The 19,871-nt window shown below is 38.7% G+C and overlaps 1 long non-coding RNA gene across 1 annotated transcript in view; it reads left to right on the top strand.

Annotated features, from left to right (window-relative positions):
- Nucleotides 1-1,686: 1,686 nt before the first annotated feature.
- Nucleotides 1,687-19,871, top strand: part of LOC138756243 (uncharacterized) — a 30,982-nt gene continuing 12,797 nt past the window's right edge. The window contains exons 1-2 of the long non-coding RNA XR_011352897.1: nt 1,687-1,788; nt 5,799-5,854. This is a non-coding gene — a long non-coding RNA (uncharacterized lncRNA). The remainder of the gene's footprint in view (nt 1,789-5,798; nt 5,855-19,871) is intronic.

The raw sequence follows: 19,871 nt of genomic DNA, 5'->3' as shown, positions 1-19,871 counted from the left end.
TTCAACCTATCGTCCCAATTGACTGGCATGGTATGGCTTACCACCAATGCTGCCAAATGGCTGAATCCCTGATGGTCATCGGTCCACCTGAGGATTTTAAATTCCAACCCCAGGGTCCCTTTCCTACTTGTGGGTCACCTCCTACTGCCACTGTTAGTGCGCAAGTACTCAATAAACCATTCACCTGATAGGACACCCACACATAGTTATTAATATAATCTCCCACACTATTAAACGTGTGCCCAGTTGTAACCCTTTGAACCCTGCTCACAGTGCCAATTGTTGTGTGAGAAAGGTCATCAGGTTTGGTGGGTTCACAGAGAAAGAAGTCTGGACAGAAAGGTTTGCAATCACATGTAATATTTATTAATATACAACAATTTATAGAAGAGCATGGGAATGAAATATACACACCAACAATTTATGAGTGTGGGAAAACATTAAACAGTACATAATTACTAATTCACACAGGTGATGCCAATATTCACACACTATAAACAAGGGTTCTACATGCCCTCCCAGACCCCTGATCATTGGGAGGTACAACTAAACTACAGGTATTAATCTATAGCAATACCATGGCTCAGCTTACCTGTAACCCTTCCAAATGATGTCCACAGTAGTAACATAGCATGGAGTAGTGTCCGGTGCTCAGACCACAAACCAGAGAGAGTGACATGTGCTCTGTATTGGTGCTAAATACAGCACTAATCTCTGTGGCTAGCCAATAGTGACACTGAGTGATTTGAATTAGCCAATGGCAAGTTGTGCACTAATTACTGGCTGGAGTCCAACCTTGACTGACAGGTGATGTGACTTCTGAATAAATTCCAGATTGGGAGGACATGTGATCACCTGTAATACACACATTTCAGATTGGAGGCCATATTTCCTCCACACACAACAGGGCTTTATGCTCTGGGGTATTGGTGTCCCCATACCAATCCATAATGCAGCTAATGTGCACACTTTCCATCACACCTCTGTGGAAATTTGCCATGTTTCTGGTGTCATACCAAACCTCTGCAAACTCCTGAGGAGGTAGACATGCTGAGGTGCTTTCTTCACGATGCCATTGGTGTGTTGGGTCCAGGAACAATCAGCCATGATAATGACTGCCAAGAACTTAAATTTGCTCACCTTCTACACCTTTAATCCCTCAATAATCACCAGATTGTATATCTCTAGTTTTCCCTTCCTGAAGTCAACATTCAGCTTTTGATGAGTTTCAGTGAGTTGTTGTTGGTTCACCATTCAGCCAAGATTTCATTCTCCTTCTATATGCTGACTCATCACCTTTCTTTATACAAACCACTACCATGGTATTGTTGGCAAATTTGTACATATTGTTATTGTCATAGCAAACCACACAGACGTAGGTGTAAAGTGAGTAGAGCAGGGGGCTAAGAACCCAGCCCTGTAGTGCTCAGGTACTGATGGAGATTGTGGAAGGGATGTTCTTACCAATCCTCACTGTTTGTGGTTTGGGTGGTGAGGAAATCCATGATCCAATTGCACAGTGGAATGTTGAGTCCCAGGTCTTGGAGTTTGCTGATATGTTTTGAGGGAATGATGGTGTTAAATGCCGAAATGTAGTCGATAAAGAACATCTTGCTGAATGCATCTTTATTGTCTAGGTTTTCCCGGAATTTGTGTAGAGCTAATGAGATGGCATCCACTGAAGATCTTTTGCTACAATAGATGACCTGGAACGGATCCATGTCGTCACTCAGACAGGAGCTGATATGCTTTAACACCAGCCTTTCAAAACATTTTATCACTGCTGATGTAAGTGTTATTGGTCGATAGACATTAAGGCAGGTTACTGCACTCGTCTTGGGCACCAGTACGATAGACACTTGTTTGAAACAGATAGGTACCACACCCTGTCGGAGTGAGATGCTGAAGATATCTGTGAATACATTGGTAAGTTGGTCAGCACAGATTTTTAATACTTGAGCAGGTACTCCATCTGGGCTGGATGCTTTCCTCAGATTCACTCTCCTGAAGGCAGCACTAACATCATCTTCAGATATGGACGGGATGGGATCATCAAGGGATGTAACGGTGTGGAGGGGTGATTATTCTCTGTTACTGTGGTCAAATTGGGCATAGAAGAAATGGACTTCTTATGGAAGTGACAATTTGCTGTCTGCTACTGCACCGGCTTTGGTTTTGTAGTAGGTTAGTGTTCAGGCCCTGCCATACCTGTTGGGTGTCCTTTGTTGTTCCTATTTTCATCCGGAATCTCCACTTCACATGGGAGACAACTTTTAACAGGTCATACCTGCTCATTCTGTATTGATCTGGTCTCCAGACTTAAATGCGTGTGATCTGACTCTCAAACTTAAGAGCAGAATTAAGCCATTCAGCCCATTGAATCTACTTTGCCATTCAAATTATGGCTGATGTATTTTTATTTCAACACTATTTGCAATTATCCAATCCTCTCAAACTATTTCTGACTCTAGTAGTTGTGAAAGATCACTATTAATGTATTCACAATCTCTTCAGCCACCTCTTTTGGAACTCCATCTGCTCAAGGAGACTATCCACCTTCAGCTCCCTCATCTTCTCAAGCACATCCCTCCTGAGAGTATAGCAACGATACTCACTTCTGCTCCCTGACTCTTATATTTCTGGCACGTCACTGGTCTTCCACAATGAAGACTGATGGGAGATACGTATTGATTCAGTTCATCTGCCATTTTTTTTTGTTCCACATTATAATTTCTCCAGTGTCATTTTCCATTGGTCTGATGTCCATTCTTACCTCTTTATATATCTGAAAAAAATTTGGTGTTCTCATTTATGTATTGGCTAGCTTACTATCAAATTTTATCTTTTTCCCCCTTATTACTTTTTGCTTTCTGTTGATTTTTTAAAAAATCTGCCCAATCCTTTAACTTTTCATGAATGTTCCCAATATAATTTTCCTTTTCTTTGGCTCTTATATGGTCTTTGACTTTTCTTGTAAGCTACATTTTCCTCACCTTCCCTTTACAATGTTTCTTATTCTTTGGGATGAAACATTTTTATTTCTTTAGAATTATTTTTAAATTTAAAATTAGATATACAGCAAGTTAACAGGACATTTCAACCCATGAGTCCGTGCCGCCCAATTTACACACAATTAACCTATATCCTGGTATATTTTGAATGGTGGGAGGAAACCAGAGATCCTGGGGAAAAGCCATGCAGGTACAAGGAGAACGTACAAACTCCTCACAGACAGCACATGATTCGAACCTCAGTCCCGATCACTGGCATTGCACCAACCACTAAGCTAACCATGATGCCTTTATTCCCAGAAACCCCTACCATCTTCCCTACCAGGTCCCCTTTCCAATCAACTTTGGGCAGCTCCTCTCCGTAGTTGTATTTACTCAACAGTACCACTGACACATCTGATTTTAGCTTCTCCCTCTCAAACTGCAAAGTGAATTCTATCATACCTCATATTGGTTCTTTAATCTAGAACTTGCTTATCAAATCTCGTTCATTGCACCATAGCAAATCCAGTACTGCCTTTTCCCTCATGGACTCAACCACAAGCTGCTCTGAAAAAAACACCGTGTAAGCACTTCACAGATTTCTTTTTTCAGAATCCGGAACCAGTCTACCTGCATAACATTGCCTTCTTTACATGCTTTCTCTAACTCCTTTTGTAATTTGCACCTTCTAGAGGCCTGTATGCAACTCAGTAAAGGGTTGCAGTTTCTCAACTCTACCCACAAGAACTATATATTCTCTGATCCTATGTCCCTTCTTCCTAAGGATTTTATTTAATTTTTGACCACCTACACCCTCTGGTCACCTGCCTGTCTTTCTAATAGGATGTGTACCCTTGAACGATTAGCTCCCAACAGTGATCCTCCTACAGCAACATCTCCATTTTTCCCACAAATTTGTACTTGCCAATTTCTAACTGCATTTTAAGCTTATCTACCCTCATTTCTAAATTCATACTTTCAGTTCTGTATTCACCACCCTTCTCACATTTGTCTGTTTTGCCAGTCTATTTTTTTGTCCTTTTCTAAACTTTATCTTGTCTTTTATGCGGGAGATTTCAATAACCTCTCTTTCCCTTTAACTTTATCCATATTTTTTCCAAACAATTCAACCCAAAAGATTTTGTTTTATTTTAACCACAAACTCAACTGACAATGGGAATGTCCTCCATTGGAAAAATAGTCTCAGTGGAATTTCAAAACACTGAAGAAAATCCACACTTTCTTGAATAAAGTAACATTGATTAGCAGCTGACCCACAAAATTCCATATTCATTCCTCCCAACATGGTTGAAATACGCAGCATTCACAGGAAATGGTTATATAGCTTGTCAGGTTTTTTTCATCTGCACCTCTCAAATGTAAAATCTCCAACATTATTAAAGTCAAGAAGAGCCAATGGATGGCTACCTCTACTATCTTCAAAATTACATAGTGACTTAAAAAAGGCATATAGGTCAATGTCCAGGAACCCCAATCTAACAGCATGATAGACCTGGTCATTCATCAGCAATGCTTACCACTTCCTGATGGGTTTAATAGAGTAGCCCTGCTCTGAACGATTACATTAAAAACAAACTCCACTTTTGCATTATTATCATAGGTTAAAGATAACCGCAGCAATTATCTTTCTTTGCGGTGTGTATAAGACAACAGGCTATATATGTGCTTTCCTTTGTTTGTTGTCCTAAAGCATGAAATACACTAATTCAGAAGTACACCTTAATTTTTTAAAAATTGTTAAGGGATCAGCCTTAAAATAACCCATTTCCTTTTACTTTCTTGCATTCCTCCAAGTGTATTGCATGGAACATTAGAACATAGAACATTGCTGCACAGTAGGCCGAATGGCCCATGATGTGCCAACATATATAATTCTACTCTACACAATCTAATCCTTCACTATCTCACACCCTTAACCATCCATTGTTCTTAAATCCATGTACCTTAGAAGGCGGGGATGGGGTACTGAACTTTAAGATCAGCCATGATCTCGTTGAATGGCGGAGCAGGCTCGAAGGGTCAAATGACCTACTCCTGCTCCTATCTTCTATGTTTCTATGTCCCTCTTGTACCAGCCTCCACCACCACCCCCAGCAATGCATTTCAGGTTCCCATCATAGACTGACCTCTCCCCTAAATTTTCTTCCACTCACCTTAAACAGATGTTTTCTGATGTGTGTTGTGTACATGTGAAGTATATTGTGTCACATCATATAACAAATATAAAAGTATAACAAAAATAAAATGTGACATTTTTAAACTGATCATTAGTTCCAAACACTAAGGCAGTCTTTCTGTGAGGTTATTAATTTTCTAGTTGTTCTCCACAGGCCAAGCCAGGTACAACATTTCATGTCCGGTATAGCTCCAAAATTGATTTTTTTTTTACAAAAATTGAAAGCTCTGGCAGTCAATTGCATTCACAAAACTGACCTGCCAAGAGATCAGCACCATTGTGTGCCTCTTGAATTTGCACTCATTTACAAGCACTCGAGAAAACTCGATGTATCAAGCTTTCTCAGACACAAAGGTTTTAAGGGAGAACATTTCAAAAAATGTGAATTATTTTAATATCAATGTAAACTGATGACTGCACTTCAATTTCTTCAGTAATTGTCTCTGTGCATATTTTCAGTCAGTAGGCTGCCCAAAGTGTGTGATTAAGTTGTTTTAATCAAGCTACTCGGGGTCACATGATGCAGTGGAAAAGGAGGACGTGAGCCCTGGGGCTCCTCAGATGAATTTAGTTAAGCACTGTTAAAAATGCTCAAAATTGCCTTTCAGCGAGCTGAACAGCTAAACCAAGAGCAAGAAATGAAGAATCAAGCCAAGAAATACAGGTACTGACCAGAATTCAACCTTAATAGTCAAGTTCATCTCAGCAATGGGATGACGGCAAAACAGCAAGATGGCAGCCATTTAAAACCATTAAAATCCCTTAAAATTGCCTTTAAACTATGATCCAGAACCAAGACATGTCCTAGTACGTCTGTTGAGGTATCAGAGTCAGGATAAAATCCTACGCACTGCCATGCAGCGATCGAGAGAGTTCAAAGGCCCCATTACGTATGGCAACAGGTCAGTGTTATTTTTTCGCCAACTTGAGTGCAGGTCCAATGAAGTGGATGAGGGATATTGATCAGGTAAGGAAGGAGCTCCAGTCTAAAAATATCCCATTAGCCTTGCTTCACCTGGAAACACTGAGGGTTGTACTCCTTGATGGATGGAAGAGAATCTTCAATGTGTCGGGGGAAGCAAGGACACTTGTGTAATTGGCCAAGTGGAAAATGAAATAGTGAGCAAGAGCAGGTAAACAAAAATTGGATAAGCAGTCGTGGTCCTCTCGAACTGCCGAGGATATGTGACTTAAACTGTTCTATGTACATGTGCCTTAATCTGTAATAACATTTTCCATCCATAATTGATAAGCAAGTTCCAATCTAAACCAATCTAAACTGACTAGTTTTTTTTTTAATTTTTTTATTTTTCACACTATTAACCATACTGACCAAAATACACACAGACATTTCCCTCTTGGATATACACAGTGTCATTTTCTCCCCCTTTTTCCACCCACCCTTCCCTTCCTCCTTCACCCCCCCTCCCCACTCACTCAACGTTCAACATATATGATACATTAAACCCATTAAATAATGTTGTCACACAATGAAAATAAACAAGAAATTTGTGTCTTCTACTTTTACATACTGGGTCAATTCATTTTGTTTTCTTCTCCTTCTGTCATTTTAGGCGGTGGGGGTCCACGGTAGGACTTCTCTATTGTGTTCCATGTACGGTTCCCAAATTTGTTCAAATACTGAGATGTTATTTCTTAAATTATATGTTATTTTTTCCAATGGATTACATTTATTCATTTCTATGTACCATTGCTGTACTCTTAGGCTCTCTTCTGATTTCCAGGTTGACATTATACATTTTTTTGCTACAGCTAAGGCTATCATAATAAATCTTTTTTGTGCTTCATCCAAATCGAGGCCTAGTTCTTTACTTCTTATATTACTTAGAAGAAAGATCTCTGGATTTTTTGGTATATTGCTTTTTGTGATTTTATTTAATACCTGGTTTAGATCTTCCCAAAACTTTTCAACTTTCTCACATGTCCAAATTGCATGTATGGTTGTTCCCATTTCCTTCTTACAGCGAAAACATCTATCTGATACTGTTAGGTCCCATTTATTTAACTTTTGGGGCATGATATATAGCCTGTGTAACCAATTATATTGTATCATGCATAACCTCGTGTTTATTGTATTTTTCATAGTTCCAGAGCATAGCTTTTCCCATGTTTCATTCTTTATCTTTATGTTTAGATCTTGTTCCCATTTTTGTTTAGGTTTACAGCTTGTTTCCTCGTCCTCTTTCTTTTTTTTAAATACTTTATTTAAAGATTTTATCACATGAATAAAACAAAAAAATAACATTTAAAGAAAAATAAAAATAAAGTAATTATTACAACACAACATTAATAACCTAACTTAAATTAGTCTAATTCCCCCCCATATATACAGCCACTAAAAAAATCTATATATATATTAAAAAAACACCCTTCCCCCCAAAATAAAGAGTGAAGAATTAATAAAGTTAATAATATTATATATTAAAAAAAACACTCACAAACAAAAAAAAACAGGCAAAAATACTAATAAAAAAAAGTTATCAGATCTAAAATATCTCATAAAACATATTTAAGTCAAACTTAATCACATTTACTTAACAAATGTAGTCCATTTCAGCTTATAAAAAGACATCTTATCTTGAATTGAAAAAGATATATTTTCCATAATTAAACAAGACTTCATCTCTAAATACCACCGATCTACTTTCCAACTTCGATTGCCTTATATGTCTCATCCAGGGTGAGGACCTCATCCAGCTCTAGCCTTAGGGGCTGTTGAGGGAGCTGGAGCAGGGCGGAATCTTGGATTGAGCGGTTGGCACTGAAAAGTGATTGGAAGTGTTCTGACCATCAGTTGAGGATGGAGATCTTGTCGCTGAGGAGGACTTTGCCGTCTGAGCTGCGCAGCGGGCAATCGAACAACTGAAAAATGGCAAAGCAGCAGATATGGATGGAATCCCCCCAGAGGTCTGGAAGGCTGGCGGCAAAACTCTGCATGCCAAACTGCATGTGTTTTTCAAGCTTTGTTGGGACCAAGGAAAACTGCCTCAGGAACTTCGTGATGCCACCATTATCACCCTGTACAAAAACAAAGGCGAGAAATCAGACTGCTCAAACTACAGGGGAATCATGCTGCTCTCCATTGCAGGCAAAATCTTCGCTAGGATTCTACTAAATAGAATAATACCTAGTGTCGCCGAGAATATTCTCCCAGAATCACAGTGCGGCTTTCGCGCAAACAGAGGAACTACTGATATGGTCTTTGCCCTCAGACAGCTCCAAGAAAAGTGCAGATAACAAAACAAAGGACTCTACATCACCTTTGTTGACCTCACCAAAGCCTTCGACACCATGAGCAGGAAAGGGCTTTGGCAAATACTAGAGCGCATCGGATGTCCCCCAAAGTTCCTCAACATGATTATCCAACTGCACGAAAACCAACAAGGTCGGGTCAGATACAGCAATGAGCTCTCTGAACCCTTCTCCATTAACAATGGCGTGAAGCAAAGCTGTGTTCTCGCACCAACCCTCTTTTCAATCTTCTTCAGCATGATGCTGAACCAAGCCATGAAAGACCCCAACAATGAAGACGCTGTTTACATCCGGTACCGCACGGATGGCAGTCTCTTCAATCTGAGGCGCCTGCAAGCTCACACCAAGACACAAGAGAAACTTGTCCGTGAACTACTCTTTGCAGACGATGCCGCTTTAGTTGCCCATTCAGAGCCAGCTCTTCAGCGCTTGACGTCCTGCTTTGCGGAAACTGCCAAAATGTTTGGCCTGGAAGTCAGCCTGAAGAAAACTGTGGTCCTCCATCAGCCAGCTCCCCACCATGACTACCAGCCCCCCCACATCTCCATCGGGCACACAGAACTCAAAACGGTCAACCAGTTTACCTATCTCGGCTGCACCATTTCATCAGATGCAAGGATCGACAATGAGATAGACAACAGACTCGCTAAGGCAAATAGCGCCTTTGGAAGACTACACAAAAGAGTCTGGAAAAACAACCAACTGAAAAACCTCACAAAGATAAGCGTATACAGAGCCATTGTCATACCCACACTCCTGTTCGGCTCCGAATCATGGGTCCTCTACCGGCATGACCTACGGCTCCTAGAACGCTTCCACCAGCGTTGTCTCCGCTCCATCCTCAACATCCATTGGAGCGCTTTCATCCCTAACGTCGAAATACTCGAGATGGCAGAGGTCGACAGCATCGAGTCCACGCTGCTGAAGATCCAGCTGCGCTGGGTGGGTCACGCCTCCAGAATGGAGGACCATCGCCTTCCCAAGATCGTGTTATATGGCGAGCTCTCCACTGGCCACCGTGACAGAGGTGCACCAAAGAAAAGGTACAAGGACTGCCTAAAGAAATCTCTTGGTGCCTGCCACATTGACCACCGCCAGTGGGCTGATATCGCCTCAAACCGTGCATCTTGGCGCCTCACAGTTTGGCGGGCAGCAACCTCCTTTGAAGAAGACCGCAGAGCCCACCTCACTGACAAAAGGCAAAGGAGGAAAAACCCAACACCCAACACCCAACCCCAACCAACCAATTTTCCCCTGCAGCCGCTGCAACCGTGTCTGCCTGTCCCGCATCGGACTTGTCAGCCACAAACGAGCCTGCAGCTGACGTGGACTTTTACCCCCTCCATAAATCTTCGTCCGCGAAGCCAAGCCAAAGAACTTTCCAACTAAGCGCTATATACATTAGTAAGCGCTATACATTTCTTGGCCACCACTAAGGCTAAATAGATAAAAGAAATCTGATAATCACTTATGCCTAAGTCAATTAATGATTGCATATTCACTAATAAAAATATATCAGGATCTAATACAACATAGATATTATATAAACTATTAAAAATAGATTGAATACCTTTCCAAAACTGTTGCAATCGATCACAAAACCAAACAGTATGTAAAAAAGTATTGGCCGTCTGATCACAACGAAAACAACAATCTGACATACTAAGACCAAATTTTTTTAATTTCTCTGGTGTTAAATATAATTGATGTATAAAATTATAATTAATCATCGCTAATCTAGCATTGATCAATTTCCGAATACTATTCTGACAAATTTCCATCCAGGCTTCTTCAGCTATTATAGAACCTAAATCTTTTTCCCATTTCAACTTATCTTTATCCCAATCTGTCTTGCTTTCATTTTCTTGTAAAATACAATACAAATCAGATATATACCCCTTTTTTGGTATGGAAAGTACATATTTCTCAAAACTAGTTTCAGGCAATAAAATCATATGTCAGCCACATATCTGTTTTACAAATGATCTTAACTGATAATACACAAATACAGAATTTCCACTAATACCAAATTTCCTTTGTAATTCCTCAAAAGAACAAAAACATCCTTCAAAAAAACAATCTGATAATTTTTTTATTCCTTTCCTTTCCCATTGTTTCAAAGTGATATTGGAGACTGTAAAAGGAACAAGTTGATTATTATATAATGGCAATTGCCCAGACCATTTATTTTTAAGCCCCAATTTATTAAGTTTACTTGTCCATAAATTCAATAAATGTTTCAATATTGGTACATCATAAGTTCATAATAAATTTTTATTCCATCGACCTCATTCTCTTTCTCTTGCAGTTTGATGCACATGTTTGTTACAAATCTTTTGATTATCATTGTGTCTGTAATCACATATTAAAAATTGCTTCCTTTTGCTAACTTCACTCTGCTTCCCAATTTGTCCTTCAAGTAGGTTTTCAGTTGGTGGTATGCAAACATTGTACTGTGAGTTATACCATATTTGCACTTCATTTGTTGAAAAGATAATAATTTATTTCCTGAAAAACAATTTTCTATTCTTTTGATCCCTTTTCTCTCCCATTCTCTAAAGGAAAGGTTATCTATTGTGAAAGGGATTAGTTGATTTTGCTTCAATATTAATTTTGATAGGTGATAATTTGTTTTATTCCTTTCTATGTGAATCTTCTTCCAAATGTTGAGCAGATGGTGCAGTACTGGTTAATTCCTATGTTGCACCAGCTTTTCATCCCACTTATATAATGTATGTTCAGGTACCTTCTCCCCTATTTTATATAGCTCTAATCTGGTTGAATCTGGTTTTTCCTTTGTTTGATAAAAATCTGATAGGTATCTTAATTGTGTCACTCTATAATAATTCTTAAAGTTTGGTAGCTGTAAGCCCCCTTGTTTGTACCATTCTGTTAATTTATCTAGCGCTATCCTTGGTTTCCCCCCTTTCCATAAGAATTTCCCTATTATTTTCTTTAGTTCCTTGAAGAATTTCTCTGTTAGATGAATTGGTAATGATTAAAATAGGTATTGTATCCTTGGGAAGATATTCATTTTAATACAATTTACCCTTCCTATCAGTGTTAGTGGTAAGTCTTTCCAATGCTCTAAGTCATCTTGTAATTTCTTCATTAATGGCTGATAATTTAGTGTGTATAGATGGCCTAGACTAATATCTAGTTGTATACCGAGGTATCGAATTGCTTGTGTTTGCCATCTAAATGGTGATTCTTTCTTAAACTTTGTGAATTCCACATTATTCATTGGCATTGCTTCACTTTTATTTGCATTGATCTTGTACCCCGATACTTCTCCATATTCCTTCAATTTCTTATGTAATTCTTTTATTGATATTTCTGGTTCTGTTAAGTATACTATGATGTCATCTGCAAATGGACTGATTTTATATTCCTTCTCTTTTATTTTTATCCCTCTTATTTTATTTTCTGTTCTTATCAGTTCTGCCAGTGGTTCTATAGCTAATGCGAACAGTAAGGGAGATAGTGGACATCCCTGCCTAGTTGATCTGCTTAATTTAAATTGGTTTGATATATATCCATTTACTGTCACCTTCGCCAATGGTCCGTTATATAATGCTTTAATCCAATTAATATATTTTTCTGGTAGGTTGAACCTCTGTAGTACTTTGAATAAATAATTCCATTCTACCCTGTCAAAGGCTTTCTCTGCATCTAAAGCAACCACCACTGTTGGAGTCTTGTTTCCTTGTACTGCACGGATTAAGTTAATAAACTTACAGATATTGTCCGTTGTTCATCTTTATCCAGTTTTATCTAGTTTTACTATTTTTGGTACACAGTCGGCCAATCTGTTTGCTAATAGTTAAGCTATTATCTTATAATCTGTGGTAAGTAGAGATATTGGTCTATACAATGCTGGTGTTAGTGGATCTTTCCCCGTCTTTGGTATTACTGTAATTATTGCTGTTCTGCATTAATCTGGTATGTTTTGTATTTCTTCAATCTGGTTCATTACTTCCAGGAGAGGAGGAATTAATAAGTCTTTAAATGTTTTATAGAATTCTACTGTGAGTCCATCCTCTCCCGGCATTTTATTGTTCAGTAGTTTTTTTTTATATATATCCTGCATTTCCTCTATTTCAAATGGTTTTATTATTTTATTTTGCTCCTCTTCTTGCAATTTCAGTAGTTCAATTTTAGCTAGAAATTCATCTATTTTGTCTTCTTTTCCTTCGTTCTCAGGTCAATATAGTTGCTCGTAGAATTATTTGAAGTTTTCATTGATATATGTAATTTGTTTGTCCTTTTTCCTTGATGCCAATACCGTTCTTTTAGTTTGTTCTGTCTTAAGCTGTCAAGCTAGTATTTTGTGTATTTTTTCTCCTAGCTCATAATACTTCTGTTTTGTCTTCATTATGTTCTTCTCCACCTTATATGTTTGTAGTGTTTCATATTTTATTTTTTTGTCCGCCAATTCTCTTCTTTTTGTTGTATCTTCCCTTTTTCCTAATTCTTTTTCTGTACTTGCTATTTCCCTTTCCAACTGTTTTATTTCCCGATAGTAGTCCTTCTTCATCTTAGTTACATAAGTTATTATCTGCCCTCTGATGAACGCTTTCATTGCATCCCATAGTATAAATTTATCTTTCACTGATTCTGTATTTATTTCAAAGTATGTTTTAATTTGTCGCTCAATGTATTCTCTAAAATCCTGTCTTTTAAGTAGCATGGAGTTTAATCTCCATCTATACGTTCTCGGTGAGATGTCCTCCAGTTCTATTGCCAATAACAGGGGTGAGTGATCCGATAACAATCTAGCTTTATATTCCATTTTCCTAACTCTCCCTTGGATATGGGCTGACAACAGGTACAGGTCTATCCTTGAATATGTTTTATGTCCACCCGAATAATATGAGTATTCCTTCTCCTTTTGGTGTTGTCTCCTCCGTATATCCAAAAGTTGCATTCCTGCATCGATTTAATCATAAATTTGGTTACTTTGTTCTTTCTGCTAGTCTTTTTTCCAGTTTTATCCATCTTTGAGTCCAAATTAAGGTTAAAGTGTCCTCCTATCAGTATATTCCCCTGCATATCTGCAATCTTCAAAACGATATCTTGCATAAATTTTTTATCTTCTTCATTTGGGGCATATACATTGAGCAAATTCCAAAATTCTGAATATATCTGACACTTTATCATGACATACCTCCCTGCTGGATCTATTATTTCCTCCTCTATTTTGATTGGTACATTTTTATTGATTAATATAGCTACTCCTCTGGCTTTTAAATTATATGATGCTGCCGTTACATCCCCTACCCAGTCTCTCCTTAATTTCTTGTGTTCCACTTCAGTTAGATGTGTTTCTTGCACAAATGCAATATCAATTTTTTTCTTTCTTCAGTAAATTTAACAGCCTCTTCCTTTTGATTTGGTTATGTATTTCATTAATATAGTCATATAGTTCAACATGGCCATTTCATACTTCATTTTCCTTTCCTTTCCGCTTCCTCATCACCACCTTTCCTCCTTATCCATTTCTGTTTTCTTTTTTTGAACACACTATAAGACAACACTTCTAAAACATAAAATATTTCCACTATTCCCACATCTAAAATTCCCTTAACCCCAAATGTCCCCCCCCCCTCTCTGAGTTGACCCTTGATCCTTGTCGGGCAACCACTTCTCCCCTCTCCATTTGGATTGAGAACCCGCTCGCAAGCGTCAACTGATTTCACAGTGACTGTTATTCTCTCCCACCCAGCCCCCTCCAGAAAAGACTTTTATCTTCACATATCACAAAGCTCACTCTCTTAATTCCCCCCTTACTTCATTTCTTTCCTTTCTACCCCTTCTTAGTTCTTACTTATACTTTATTCTTCTTCTTTATATGAAATTTGTCATCATTCTTGTTCTTGTTACATCTCTTCATCTCTCTGTCTGTTTTGCAGGCGTTCTGCAAATTCTCGTGCTTTCTCCGGATCCGAGAACAGTCTGCTTTGCTGCCCCGGGATAACTATTTTAAGTACCGCTGGATATCTTAACATAAATTTATAGCCTTTCTTCCATAGGATCGATTTTGCTGCATTAAACTCCTTCCTCTTCTTCAGGAGCTCAAAACTTATGTCTGGGTAGAAAAAAAAAAATTAACCTTTGTATTCCAATTGCTTTTTGTCTTCTCTTATTTTTTTTATTGCCTTCTCCAATATATTTTCTCTTGTCGTATATCTCAGGAATTTTACTAGAATGGATCTTGGTTTTTGTTGTGGCTGTGGTTTAGGGGCTAATGTTCTGTGTGCCCTTTCTATTTCCATTCCTTCCTGTAATTCTGGCATTCCTAGGACCCTCGGGATCCATTCTTTTATAAATTCTTTCATATCTTTGCCTTCTTCATTTTCCTTAAGGCCCATTATCTTTATATTTTTTCTCCTATTACAGTTTTCCATTATATCCATCTTCTGAGCTAACAATTCTGTTTCTTTAACTTTTTTATCAGATTCTTCCAATTTCCTTTTTAGGTCATCCACTTTCATTTCTATGGCTGTTTCTCGTTCTTCCACCTTGTCTACTCTTTTCCCTATTACTGTCATTACCATTTCTAATCTACTCACTTTTTCTTCTGTACCTTTTATTCTTCTTTTTATTTTATTAAATTCTTGTACAGTCCATTCCCTTTATCTTCTATTTCTCTGTGCAGAGCTTAATGTTCTCCCTCCTCTTCCCCTGAGTCCACTCCACTCTACTTCTCTTTCTTGCATCTGTGTCTTTTCTGACTCTCTTGTTGGGCTGTTTGTCTCAGTTTGCTGGGTATTTTTTTTTAATTAATAGTGTCTTGCTGTTGGTCCTCTTCCTCTGGGCTGGTCATCTGCTGAGTCTCTGATTTCCTTTTTTCATTCTCCTCCCTCTCGTTCCCATTATTTTCTGTATCTTCCCGCTGGGAGCCCTGCTGTCGGGTCTTACTCAGCTGTTCAAGCTGTGGAGTTCCACTCCACAGCTGGTCCCCTCTCCCGTCGGTGTTGTCTTTGTCGTGCACATCGCCCATGTGTGATTCCTTGCGCATGCGCAGTTGCACACCTCTGTTTGACTCCGTGAGCCATCCTTGTAGTCCTGCGCTCAGTAGGTCGTGACCCTTCGGGGTTTCCACTGACCTCAGGAAGTGGGTTCCTCTTTCCACGGTGGGTCCCTGCTTCTTTGTACAGGTAAGGCCTTCACCATTTTCTTCCGACATCTTTCCTTCTTCTTTTCTTCCCGTTGTTTTTGGCTTTTCTTTCTTTGGTACCATTTCCTCCACACCTTTATTTTTTATTTGTTGTGGTTTGTGTGTCTGTGGCTTTGCTTTCTCTGTACTTTTTTCCTTCTTTTCTGGAGAGGGCTGGTATTCTTCCACCGGCCACGTGACTCCTCAACTGACTAGATTTTTTATGGCGATTGGTTTTCACAGTAACTGTTTGAGTTGAGAGTTGGGCAAAATATTTAAGAGTTAGTTAGAAATGCTGCACTTACTGAGTGCAGAATGTCGATCCCAGCTTAATGAGTGAGGTACTGCTGAACATTCAGAGGTGGCATTGGGAGGGGGAAGGGAGGGGTTTTTAATATTTATTTTTATCCTTAGTCTTATTTTGAAATTTGTCACCATGTCAGTGCCTTATTCAATTTTTTGCTACCTTGTCATAGGAGACACATTTTTACGTTTATGGAGATTTTACAGCAGGTCATAACACTTCAGTATATATATATATATATATATATATGTGTGTGTGTGTGTGTGTGTGTGATTATTATGAATAAATAAGTAATGTAATTAGCCTTAATGTGAATGGGCTGAATTGAAAAGTTAAAAGAAAAAAAAAATGTGATATTGCCTTTATGCAAGAAACCCACCTTACCACATAGGAATATCTAAGGAGAGAATGGGTAGGACATGTAATATTGTCATCTTTTAATTCCAAAGCTGGGGGGTAGCTATCTTGATAAACAAATACACACCAGTAATGATTGACCTATCAGGCTGATATTGATTAGTTAGTTATCAGCCTTACTCCGAGTTCTGGACATTTTAAAACCTATATGTACCTAACTATGATGATGAACCCTTTATTCAAGATATTTTCCTCAAGGTATAAGGGGAATGACAAAATATATTTATAGAGGGTGACTTCAATTTTTGCTTTGACCCTTCCTGGAGAAATCAATGCAAACAGTATCCAAAATAAAAGCGGCCAAAATCTCATTGGCTTTTATGAAAGATCTAAATCCAACAGATGTGTGGCGACACACACACCCTCGAACCAGAGTCTACTCCTTTTATTCCGCACCTCACAACTCCCATACAAGGATTGACCTCTTTTTATTATTAACACAGTTAATCCACAGAACGTTAGAATCTGAATATCTATCTAGAACCTTTTCAGACACAACTTCCGACTCTTTCTATTCTTATGCCAGAAAAATCAATAAACTTGTACAGATGGCATCTGAATCCTATTCTACTCCAAAAATTTTGCAAATGCATTAGAGACCAGATAAAACTATTCTGTGAGATAAACTGTCCCTCTGCTCCCAATAGTTTTATTCCTTGGGACTCATTAAAAGCCTACCTTAGAGGACAGATAATTTCATATACAAAAGGTATTAAGAAGAAATACATGGAAGGCATTGAATAACTGTAAGCAGAAGATCTGTAATTGAATAGGAGTTTCAACAGTCCAGCTCCAAAGAAACATATAAAGTACTAGTAACAAAAAACCCAAGCGCAACGTACTGCACACATAAAATTGAAAAAAAAAATCCTAAGAATTAAACAAAGATATTATGAACTGGGAGAAAAAGCACATAAAATGTTGTCCTGCAATTGAGGGCAGAGGAGAGTTTGAGATTAATAAATTCAATCCAGATTGAAATGGGGTCAGAGATTAATAGTTGCATCCTTCTTGAAAAGGTTACATACAATCTCAGGAAAGGACATAACACCCTCCTAAAAGTCTGGCTGCCTTATTGGTAGCTCCCTGGCACCAATAGAGAGTTACAATTGCTACTGGCTAGCCAGTTGACCTTTGTGAAGGTTTTAACAATGTGGTATTATTGTGTCTCCATATGTTTTATTGTACACACTGACAATGTGATAGACAATAGTCAATAGGAGCTGGAGTAGGCCCTTCGGCCCGTCGAGCCAGCACCACCATTTTACAGATCATGGCTGATCACTACCATCAGTACACCTTTCCAGCCTTATCCCCATAACCCTTAACTCCTTTGCCCACTAGAGTCTTATCTAACTCTCTTTTGAACATAATCAGTGAATCTGCCTCTACCACCCTCTGTGGCAGAGCATTCCACAGATTCACACTTCTCTGGGTAAAAAAATGTTTTCTCATCTCCGTCCTAAAGGGCCTACCCTGTATTCTTAAACTATGCCCTCTAGTCCTCGTCTCCTCCATCATTGGGAACAAGTAATCCGACTTCACCCTGTCTATCCCCCTGATAATTTTGTATACCTCAATCATGTCCCCCCTCATCCTTCTAAACTCCATTGGATACAAGTCCAGTTTTACTAGCCTTTCAGCATATGTCAACCCCGCCATTCCTGGAATTAACCTTGTAAATCTGCGCTGCACACCCTCTATAGCTAGTATGTCCTTCCTCAAAATTGGAGACCAGAACTGGACGCAATACTCCAGGTGGGGTCTCACCAGGGCCCTGTACAACTGCAGAAGGGCGTCTCTGTTCCTATACTCCAATCCCCTCTTTATGAAAGCCAACATGCCATTAGCCTTCTTCACAGCTTTCTGAACCTGCATGCTAGTCTTCAGTGACCAGTGAACAAGTACTCCCAGATCCATTTGCTCCTCCCCACTCCCTAGCTTGTCTCCATTTAAATAATACTCAGCTTTCCTATTATTGCCCCCAAAATGGATAACCTCACATTTGCTTACATTGAACGTCATCTTCCATTCAGCAGCCCACTCCCCCAACCTGCCCAAGTCCCCGTGATGATCGCTTTTTTTCTTTTTCTTTGTTCTTTCTTTGTTTAATAGGACATATAGAGGTGAGGCATGGAGGGAGGTGATCGCTTGAAGTTTTGCATTTGGTATGATTGTTGAATATATTAAAATGATAAATAAAACTTGACAAAAAATTTCAAGCTACTCCAACCTGAAAAACATTTAAGTATTTTTTTTAATCCAACAGTTTAGTCAATGAAAGAACAGAATTTTCTATGTTAAAATTGCAAACCAATGTAACTTAATCTGAGGTAATTATTTTGAAGAATAACCAAGGAGTAATATTCAGTGTCCCTTCATCAATATTAATAAAACAGTTTATTGTTGCTACCGCATTACAGTTTATGGGGAGCTCACAAACTGACTGCTGGATTTCCCATATTTTAAAATGTGATTTCACTTTAAATTTGCATCATTGGTGTTAAAGTATTTTGGCATGTCCTGTGATTATGAAAAGTTCTATGAAGATGCAGGTTTCCTTTCCTTTCTTTTTTACTGCCACAAGAATTTAGTTAGATTTTCCAACCAAATCCAATGTGTCTTGATGATTTCTGTATGAATAGAGACATAGAGAATAGAGACAAATCATTGGGAAGGTAATCTGTGCTGACCAATTTACAAAGAAGGGTGAAATATAGACGTTCTGATTTTGCAATTACCTACTTGTGGGACGGGTAAGGTAGGTGGCTGACACAGGAAGGTAGGCTTCATGAGTTTGCATCGATAACCATGCCTCCCAAGTTTAACCAGTTGTCAATTTCTGCATTAAAGGCTGAGGAAGTGGAATATCATGAGGCCAACACTCTCCAAGTCTAAACCCAATCAGGTGTTTGGTTGAAAAATCATTTTGATTGGAATGTCAATTGAAACAATAGGAAATAGGAAGGATAAATCATTGTATAATTCCACCTTTTGAGAGTCCTCTTACCTGGAGAGGAAGTCACATCTCTTCTTGCTAAAACTGCTAAGATGCAAAGAAGGAAAATAAATTTTGGTTAAGTGAGAAAGATATTTCCTGGCATCCCAAGTGGTGCCTAGCCAAGAGGAACTAATTATTCATGCACATTTACAATAGGCATTTACAATAGGTCATAGTATTAAGCAAACTTTAAAGCTACCATGTCACCAGGGAGGCACTATTACTGGGTATTGGAAAAAAAAATTATACACATTTTTTTTCATTACAGAAAAGCTGTGAAATGCACTTTGTTGCATATCAGGAGTATTTTGCACTACAGCCCTGCCGCCAAAAACCCCATGCGTGCCGCATCGGAATGCATTCACATGGGATGAGATGGGGCCTGGCCGCAGGCCTGGCTGTCTGGGTATTCTGCCAATTCCTAACATCTGGATGTCTTTAGCACGCTTCCAAAAGAAGGCTGTTCACAGCCACCGTGAGTGCCTTAGCGGGACAATTGCCAATTTTAAGGAGCTGTTGAGATTTGA

This window comes from Narcine bancroftii, chromosome 3 (genome assembly GCF_036971445.1).
Source record: "Narcine bancroftii isolate sNarBan1 chromosome 3, sNarBan1.hap1, whole genome shotgun sequence".
Classification (NCBI taxonomy): domain Eukaryota; kingdom Metazoa; phylum Chordata; class Chondrichthyes; order Torpediniformes; family Narcinidae; genus Narcine; species Narcine bancroftii.
This window is presented reverse-complemented; position numbering and strand designations above follow the sequence as displayed.